Source organism: Antechinus flavipes, chromosome 1 (assembly GCF_016432865.1).
Source record: "Antechinus flavipes isolate AdamAnt ecotype Samford, QLD, Australia chromosome 1, AdamAnt_v2, whole genome shotgun sequence".
Lineage (NCBI taxonomy): Eukaryota > Metazoa > Chordata > Mammalia > Dasyuromorphia > Dasyuridae > Antechinus > Antechinus flavipes.
This window is the reverse complement of record NC_067398.1, coordinates 232,271,515-232,281,643: the sequence shown is the minus strand read 5'-3', so window position 1 is coordinate 232,281,643 and position 10,129 is coordinate 232,271,515. Positions and strand designations below refer to the sequence as shown.

The window sequence follows — 10,129 nt, the reverse complement described above, 5'->3', positions numbered from 1 at the left end:
GTTTTGGTGACTGCTGCTTTATAATATAGTTTTAGATCAGGTACAGCTAGGCCACCTTCATTTGATTTTTTTTTCATTAATTCCCTTGAGATTCTCGACTTTTTATTGTTCCATATGAATTTTGTTGTTATTTTTTCTAGATCATTAAAATAGTTTCTTGGAAGTCTGATTGGTATAGCACTAAATAAATAGATTAGTTTAGGAAGTATTGTCATCTTTATTATATTCGCTTGGCCTATCCAAGAGCATTTAATATTTTTCCAATTATTTAAGTCTGATTTTATTTGTGTGGAGACTTTTTTTGTAATTTTGTTCATATAATCCCTGACTTTCCTTTGGTAGATAGATTCCCAAATATTTTATGCTATCAACAGTTATTTTGAATGGAATTTCTCTTTGTATCTCTTGCTGTTGGATTTTGTTGGTGATGTATAAAAATGCTGAGGATTTATGGGGATTTATTTTATATACCAAAAAAATGGAGAAATATTGTTAACTAATGTTAACTAATTGTTAACTAATGGATGGTATAGAATCCAAGGAGGATTTTATGGATAGGGACACATTTATTTGGAGACATGCATTTGTAGGCAACATAGAATTAAATAATAGGAAATTATAGTTTAGTAAAAAAAAAAAAAGAGAGAGAGAGAGAGCATTATCTAATTTAAAATATGGTGGGTGTGGAATGAAAGACAAAGTAAAGGGATTGTCCTTAGCAAATAGAAAGAATGCCTCATCACCACCGAGTAGAAAAAGGGAGGAGAAAATATGAAATGGTATTAAAGGTATGTGACATGGATATGAGAAAAAGAGAGGAAAAGAATGAGATTGTGGAGAATCATCTCAATTTGTTTTGATGGAAGAAGAAGTGAAACAGGAGGAATAAAAAAAGAAAAGCTGAGAGGAAGCACAAGGAAACAAAAAGAGGGGTGGCAATTACTAGGACTCACAGTTAAGCCAGCTCTGAGAGAATAGAATCTATCAATACTAGACTGAAAGACTGGAGCTATGTTTGTAGATGCTGAAAAGTGAGCATCAAGATGCAGAAATACTGTTGAATTGCACATTCATATGATGATTTCTCTACATCTATGTTTTCATTCCTCACATAAAATAAATCCATTTACTTATTTCTTGTTTCTTTGTTGCCAAAAATTTACCAGAGAAATTTGATACAAAGATTTTTCTCATCTTATCTAAGCATAACTCTTATTTTCACAGAAGTTTTTCATTTTCAAAGAATTTTGTACAGTCATATCTGACTCACTGTGATTCCATTTTTTTTTTGGGGGGGAAGATGTTGCAGTGTTTTGCCATTTCCTTTTCCAAGTTAATTTTACAGATAAAGAAACTGAGACAAACAGGGTTAAGTGACTTGCCCGGGATCACACAACTATTAAGCATCTGAGGCCAAATTTGAACTTAGGAAAGGACTTTTCCTGACTTCAGAACTGGCATTCTATGCATTGTACCACTTAATTGCACAAACATAATATAAGAAATCAAAGTATAAACATATTAATTAAAGTAATTTTTAACCTGCCTCTCTTTCTCTCTGTCTCTCTGTCTCTCTCTGTCTCTCTGTCTCTCTCTCTTTCTCTTTCTCTCTCTCTCTCTCTCTCTCTCTCTCTCTCTCTCTCTCTCTCTCTCTCTCTCTCTCTGATAGTAAAGATTATACTTTGTACCCATAACTGTGTGAGCAGTATATGGTCCATTTTTCTTTTACTTTTTCTTATTCTACTTAGTGATCTAATTTTATCATTTTCCAGTGATTGTTCATATTAAAATTATGTATCCATTTAGAATGTGTTGTTGATATAGTTTAAGTTGTTGAATTAAGTCTAATTGTTATTAGACTGTTTTCCAGTTTTTCAACAGTTTTTGAAATTAAATGTGGAGTTTTTGCTAGTGAATTTCCATTTTATCAACCATTGAGTTATTGAGTTCTATTATTTCTGATTCTTCCTAGTCCAATGTCTTCCATTGATTTTTTTTTACTAATATAATATGTCTTATTGCTTTATAATATAATTTGATCTTTGAAACTATTATTTACTCCTTTATCTCAAATTCTTTTTAATCATTTCTTGGGGAATAGGAATGCTTACTTTATTCCTGTCTTTACAGCAAAAAGGTTGTAGTATTCCCTCATTGCATGTAATGCTAGTTTTTGTTTTTAGACAGATTTTTTTTTTATGTGTGATATTACAAAAGGTCCATCTATACTTATACTTTGAAGAGTTTTTAGCATAAAAGTGTCTTATATTTCGTCCATCTATGAGGATGATCACATAATTTTGTAGGTTTATTTTTAATATGATTACATATATATTCAAGTATTTTTGTTTGTATGTATATATATGTATATACATATAATGTCTTTATTTTATTAAAAAAGACAATAGAGAAAAGAAAAACAGAAAAGCAAAATAAAACAACAACAACAACAAAAAAAAAAAACCATTGTCTTGTGTCCAGCAGAATACCAGGAAGGATTCAAAATATATATTAATAAATTACCAATTCTAGAAAGGATGTATGATAAGAGAAGAAATTATGTTCATGAGTGTCCATCTTTGCTTCCTTGTAGATTGTTCTTTTTTTCTCTTCTGTGTACTTTTTTTGCCTAATTATTTTTTGCCTCTTTCATTCCAGGGACTACAAGCAGGCTATACTTAAGGACAGGTATAATTACATATACATAAATTTATACACACACACACATATATGTACATGTACACACCAATTCTCACCCCCACCCCCACACATACACATGCATTCACATACACAGACCTACTCATGTATACGTCTATCTCTATCTATATATACATACATACAGCAAGATGCACACATATCTATACATGCATGCATTTACCCATATGTAAACATGTATTTAAAACAATATTAGTATGGCTGATGTATAATATAGATTTCTCTTTTGATTGAATCTTAAGTTCAACTTTGTCTAAGATCCACAGAGTTGTACCTTTTTTTTTTTTTTAACCTAATAAGTTCTACTACTAATTCTTCTTTTGGTGTTTGTGTGTGCCTCTTTTCTCCTATTTCACCTAACTTCTTCTCTAATTCTGCTCTTTAAATTGCCTTATTATTACTTAAGCTTCCTCACCTATAGATCCCTTACTTATTTTCTCCCCTGCTCTTTGCAATCCTCTCTGCCTTTCCCTCTCCTCTTATTTCTTTATGGATTTTGGAGGGTGCTATACTCTTCGTGGTATTTATGTATTGTTGCTTATTTAATCCATTCCCCATAAGAGTAGGTTTTCAGAACTATGAGCCCTCCTCTGTCCTCTGATATATATTCTTCCTCTGCATATTATTTTTATCTTTTTCTAAAGAGTTTTGCTTTGTAGAATCAGATCATGCTCAACTCTGCCCCAATTTTTCTTTGGAATTACCTAGTTACTTATGTCAATCTTAAACATATAGTATACATTTTCATGGAAAAAAAAACATAAACAATTTGTCCATGTTAAGGATACTGACTCTTATATAGTAAATCTTCTATTGAATTCAGATTTTGTTGATAGAAAGTTCTGAAAATATTTAAGTTTATTGAATGTCCATTTTTTTCAGGTACTGCAGATCTTTTATTGTGGCTGCTAATAAGTTCAGTACAATTCGAATTGTGGCTCCAGTATATTTGAATTTTTTTTTCCTTGTTTCTTGCAAAATTTTCTCTTTGATCTGGGATTTCAAAATTTGGCAATAATATTCTTATGTGTTTTCTACAAAGGATATCTTTAAGATAATGATAAATGGATGTTTTTGTATTTTTACTTTCCCCTCATGTTCTATCAATCCAGTACAATTTTCTTGGATTATTTCTTGCATTATTATGTCAAGGTTTGTTATTTGGTCACAGCTTTCAGGTAGTCCAGTTATTAATTTTTCTCTACTTGATTTGTTCTCCAGATCTGTTGTTTTTCTTATGTTTCATTTCTTATGTTGTTTTCTTATGTTTCATTCTGTTCCATTTTTTCATTCTTTATGATCTGTTTTGTTATTTCTTGATCTATGGCTTCACTGGCTTCTCCCTAACCAATTCTAATTTTCAATGAATTATTTTTCATCTTTAAGACTTTGAATCTCCTTTTCTAGTTGGTTAACTTTCCCCCCTGTAACCTTGTTTTTCTTGGATGGTTTTTATTTTTATTCTTTTAGTTTTTCATCAATGTGTATCATTTGATTTCAAAATTCTTTTTTAAGTTCTTTTATAAATTTGTGGTGAGCCATTTAACATTTCTCTTTGGGGTAGAAGCTTTTTTTTTTTTTCCTTTAGTGTCCTCCTCTGAAAATGAAGAGTGATTTTCCCTGCTTTGTTATTAAGTTTCTATGGTTGGGTTCTTTCTTCTTTGCCAGCTCTCCTGTTCTGCAAGTGCCTACAACCAGTAGCATCCATTCCTCATTGCTTCTGCACTTACTAGGTGTGTTGGTTTCTTCTCATCCACAATTCTGCAACTCACAACACAGACTGGCATTCCTAATCAGCCAAGGTTCATTCAATCTTGCCAGACTTAGACCCATAATTTCTCACACAGTCCAAGAGGTAAAAGTTTATGTGGCTCCTGCTGAGGCTCCAACCAAACCCAGATCACATAAGGGGTCCCCCCACTTGGAGTTACTACAAAGTTAGCCTAGAGGTGTTGGTACTTTACTTTGGTTAATCCTTTATTGGGGTCTTCAATTTTTCTTGGGTAGTGTCAAGGGACTCCTGTTCTGCTCAAAGTCTTCTTGATTTTTTTTTTTTTGAGTTAATGTTTATCCTTTGGTGTAAATTTGTTCTGCTTATGAGAGAAATCTGGAAAGCTTAAAATTAATGGACCTACTCCACATTCTCAGAATCCTCCCCTCATCTACATGTCTTTTCAAAGAAATAGCTTTTGATTTTTATTTATTAGTTATATTTTTGTTTCAAATGTCATAACATTTCATTTTCCCATTAAGATGAGAGTATAAATATGTACAGACATGTATGCACATACTAATATAAGTATATATGTATATACAAATACACACATACATAATTTGCTAACCATCCTTATATCTGTAATGTAAATCCTAATAATGAATGATTTATTTTATAAACTACTAAAATTTCTTTTATAGGATTTAAAAAATTTTTGAATCAAAGCTTGTTAATGATATTGATCTATAATGCTTTTTTCCCCTGTGTTTTGTTTTTCTGTAGTTTAGGAATTAGGAATATCACTATATCTCTATATATCTTATAAAGGAATTATGATGCAATACTTCCTTCACTTTTTTAGAGTAATCTGTGAAGTTTGTGTATTGTTTCCTATAATTATCATGTGAATGCCTCAAGATCAAGAAATTTTCCTTGGTAGTAGCCTTTCAATTAGATCTATCTCCTTTTTATGAGATAGGGTTATTTTATATCTTTTTGTTTCCTGATACTTTGGATTTTTTTGTATTTTTGAAGATTGCAACTTTATTTATTTTTCTGCTTTCTTTAAATTTGACTAGGCAAGAATTTATCAAATTTCTTGTTCTTTTAAAAGAATAAGCTTATAATTTAATTTCAAGTTGTTATTTTTTCTTATTTATCTATTTCCTCATCAATTTTGTGTTTATTTTATTGAGATTAGTTTTATTTATTTTTTATTTTCTATGTTTAAAAATTCATATTTATTTCATTAATCTTTTTCTTTATAAATTTTCATGACATCCTAGCTCGGGAGCCATGCTAATCTCTGTATCAGTTTAATTTTAGTATATGTGCTGCCAAAGCAAGCACAATTCTCTTTTTTTCTATTTTGTTAATCTGTATCTATAAGGATATGGTTTTTCTCCTGAGAATTATTTTAGTTTCATTTCAGAAAATTTTGGATTTCTTTTTATCATTACCATTCTTCTTACATAGTCATTAATTATTTTTATGATTTGTTTCTTGACTCAATATGTAGTTTTATATTGTTCCATTGGGATTTGAGTCTTTATTTATATGTATTTTACTGGCATTATTGTTTGTAAAGTATATATTAACTATTTGTTCCTTTTTAGTATTTTTAGTATTATTTGTAATATCTCTGTTCACATGACAACGTTCTGCTTTGCTTTGTTTTGTTTTTCTTTTCTTTCTATTTTTTAATTAAATTAAAGGATAAAAAAATTATAGGAAGGAGAATTTTGTGTGTGTGTGTGTGTGTGTGTGTGTGTGTGTGTGTGTGTATTGGTCCTGTGCCTACTGGCTCTTTCCCTCTTTCTTGATCCCTATCTCTCATTTTTTCTTTATGCTTTTGTTATTTCATTCTTTTTTTCCTTTCTTTTATCTGGTTATATAATTGTCCTTTTTACACCCTCTCTCCATCAATTAGTTCTACTTTTTCTCTCCTTTCCTTCAACTATTCTTATTGTTCATTATTTTTAAGTTTTTGAATCAATGTTCATTAATGTTTTTGTTCTATAGCTTTCCTCTCTCCCCTCCCCCATGTTTCATAGATACTTTAATAAAAACATTTTTTTTTCCTGTCTTTGCCTCTTCCTTCCTGGGGTAAGACAGTTGGATACTAATTCCATGGGTACAGAATGTACTAAATTTGTAATGACTTGATATTTAATCAACTCATATGAATAGTGTGGATCATAAAGGAATTCTACATACTTTTTATGGTTTTGATGACTTGCTACCAACAGTCCACATGATGGAAAGTGATCATAAAGCAGTGAAGAAGGATTCTCATCTGCAAATAGTTCTGGAATTTCCTCAGGTATCTATACTATATAAAAAAGCAAAGCAGTCATACTAGAGGTGCAGATTCCTAAGCAAAATTCTTCAGGAAATTTCTTCAAGTAAAGAATTGTGGACAAAAACATTTCATTTAGGAAAGCAATTGGACTATAAAATACAGTTGATGGCAGAAAGAAATAATTATTTTCCGTTACCAGTGTGAAATAGAATAATGTTTGGCAGTGTCCAGGAGATCAAGATCATTGATGGGATGACTGCTAGTTGACACAGAAAATTTAGAATTTCCCTCCTTTGCCTTCTGGATATGTTGTCCTAATCCATTTATCTGGCAAAAGGGGGCTAATGTGACTCTTACCCTGCAATTATAAGGGATTGGAGACATCTAAAGCTGAAGTAGTACAGTGGATAATTAGGAATCTAGATAGATTGTGCAGTGAATGGAGCACTGGACTGGGAACCAGGAAAACTCAGTTTCTTGAGTTTAAATCTCACCTCAAACAAATGACCCTGGGAAAGTCACCTAATGCTGTTAACCTTAATTCCTCATCTGTGAAATGAGTTTGAGAAAGAAATAGCAAAATACTATAGGATTTTTGTAAGGAAACCCCAATGGTATCACCATTCAGAGTCAGACAACACAGAAAATAACTAAACAAAGAGGGAACACTGAGAAAAAGAGCATAGAGCAGAGATATAGGGATAGAAAATACTGGAGCTAGAGATAAAAGATTGGAAGTCAAAAAGGGTAATAGTATCAGCCATGAAATATTCAGCACTAGATTCTGGAATTTGTATAAAAAGGCTTTGTGTGAAGATAAGAATGAACAGTGGGAGGATTGATGCTTTTTTTATGAAGTTTTCCCCGAGTCAAGACCAATGGTTATCATCCCCCCATTTTCTCTCACCCCTTTCTTATTTTAAGAAAATGAGCTTCCATTTCATAAGTTTCCTTACCTTTCTAACTTTACTTTGTCTTTCTAACTAATAACAATGATAAATGTGATAAATGTAATTAACATTTTATTGTTAAACTGTTTTTATTCAAATTCAGTGGATAGGAGCAATAGGGGATCAGTCTATGAAGGAAGAGAGATTTATAATTGCGGTATTTTTGATGGAGTAATTATCTCATTGGGGGATCAAAGCTGAAAGAAAGAAATTGATTTACTCATTTTTTTAAACAGCTTCCCAGGCTTCCCAGGACCCAGAGGGATGACAATGAATAATTCAATAATGTGATGGAGGTGGAAGAGATGCTATGATTTGTGTGTGATTCTGTATCTTCCTCTGTGTTTTTGTTCTATCTGTTGATTCTTGTCTTTTTAGCAGGATTGTGTAAAATTGATCTATTTTATTAAAAGCTTTTTTTTTCCTTTATAGGTTTGCTAAACTTGCTATTCTTCATTGTTTTTTTCATTTTTGAAACATCAGATTTCATGCTCTCCTATTCTTTATGTTGAAATCTTTCAAATCACATGTGATACTTACTCTGGATTCTAAATATATATATTTACCATTCATAAAATTTTTTCTTTTACATGGAAGTTCTAGATTGTGGCTATTATATTCCTGGGAGTTTTTGTTTTTAGATTTCTTTCATGAGGAAACTGATGGATTCTTTATAATTTCATTTTGTTTTCTAATTCTAAGACTTCTGAGAATTTTCATTTATACTTTCTTGAAATGTGGTCTTTATGTTTTTGTTTTTCCTTATAGTAAGGATTTTCAGATAATTTTAATATTATTTCTTCCTAACCTATTTTCTGGGTGAGTTACTTCTATATTTCTCATATTTTCTTGTTTTCCCCTAAATCTTTTGATTTTATTTTAAGATCTTATGGGGAAGGAGTCAAGACAATGGAAAAATGCAAGAATTCACCTGAGTTCTGACAAATTCCCACAAGACAAATTTAAAGAATGCCTCAAAACAAATTCGGAGCAGCAGAATTCACAAAAGGATGAGGTGAAAAAATTCCCCAGCCCAAGGTAACTTATAAGATCAGCATAAAATAATTATTTCACAGGACACAGTGGAGTATAATCCAATTCAAGCTGCTTCAGTGAAAGGTCTGCCTCAGAAAACCAGTAGAACACCTTGGGGGAAAGGGTAAGTTTTAGAACATTGTTCATACTGATTTAGGTCACAGTCTTTGATCACAGACACAGGGAGAGAAAGAGAACTGAAACAGAGCTTACAGCCTCTGGACACAGGAAACCTTGGTCAGAATTCCAGCCTCATAATCATTTTCAGATGAGAGCACAGGCCAGGATAGTAGTAAACTTATAAATCCCCAGGTTTAGCTATGAAAACAGCTGCACATACCCATTCCTCTTACCTCACCTCTCATACATCCAAAACTCTGAAACTTGCTACAGCACCCCATTTATCCTGAAGGCAGAATCCAACTTTAACATAAAGTTAAAAGTCAAGAAATAGGCTGGAAAAATGAGAAAACAACCAAAAAAACCCTGATCATTGAAACTTCCAGTGGAGACAGAGAAAATCACAATACAAACTCAAAAGATAAAGTAAAAACTGATGCATCCAAAATCTAAAAGAAAAAATATGAATTGATCTCACATTAAAAAAAAATTCCTGGAAGAGTTCAGAAGTATTTTATAAATCAAATAAGAGAGGAAGAAGTAAAACTGGAAAAATAAATAACAATAATAGAAGAAAATCATGAGAAAAGAATCACCAGCTTTGTAAAAAAGACACAAAAGTATGCTGAAGAAAATAACACCTTAAAAATGTAAAACACCTTAAAAAATAAAAATAAAATTAAAAATGGTTTAAAAAAGTTTAAATATCCAATAAAGAAAATTCCTAAAAAGCAGAGTTGGCCAAATTGAATTTACAAAATGATCTACAAAAACTCACTGAAGGCAATAACTCTAAACTTTAGAATTAGGCAAATAAAAACTAAGTACTCAAGACATCAAGAAGCAATGAACAAAATAAAATGAATTTAAAAATAGAAAAAATGAAATGTCTAATTAGAAATAAAACTGATCTGAAAAATATATTGAGGAGAAATAATTTAAGAATTATTATATTACTTGAATGCTATGGATCAAAAAAAGAGCCTAGGAATTCCGGGAGTGGAATCACGATGGCAGAGTGAAGCCAGGAAGCTGCTGGAACTCTCCCAGGTTTCTATCAAAAATCACATAAAATCAAGCTTCTAAACACAGTCTGACAGAATGAAACCACTCTCCAATTCAAGATAGACTGGAAAAACTTCAAGAAAGGGCAGATTCTCTGGAGTAAAATGGGTATTCAGCTCAAATCAGACAAACTCTTGGAAAGTTGATGAGAGTGTCATAATCAAAACAATTCAAAGCCAAGATTCAGAACTCCACACAAAGCTTGGGACAGCTCCACCTTTTCCCCAG

At 31.5% G+C, this 10,129-nt stretch overlaps 1 non-coding gene across 1 annotated transcript; it reads right to left on the bottom strand.

Moving 5' to 3' along the window:
* Nucleotides 1–5,677: 5,677 nt before the first annotated feature.
* On the bottom strand, nt 5,678–5,779 carry LOC127546059 (U6 spliceosomal RNA). Its single transcript, XR_007949923.1, has one exon. It is a non-coding gene; the product is annotated as a U6 spliceosomal RNA (small nuclear RNA).
* Between the last annotated feature and the right edge of the window lie 4,350 nt (nt 5,780–10,129).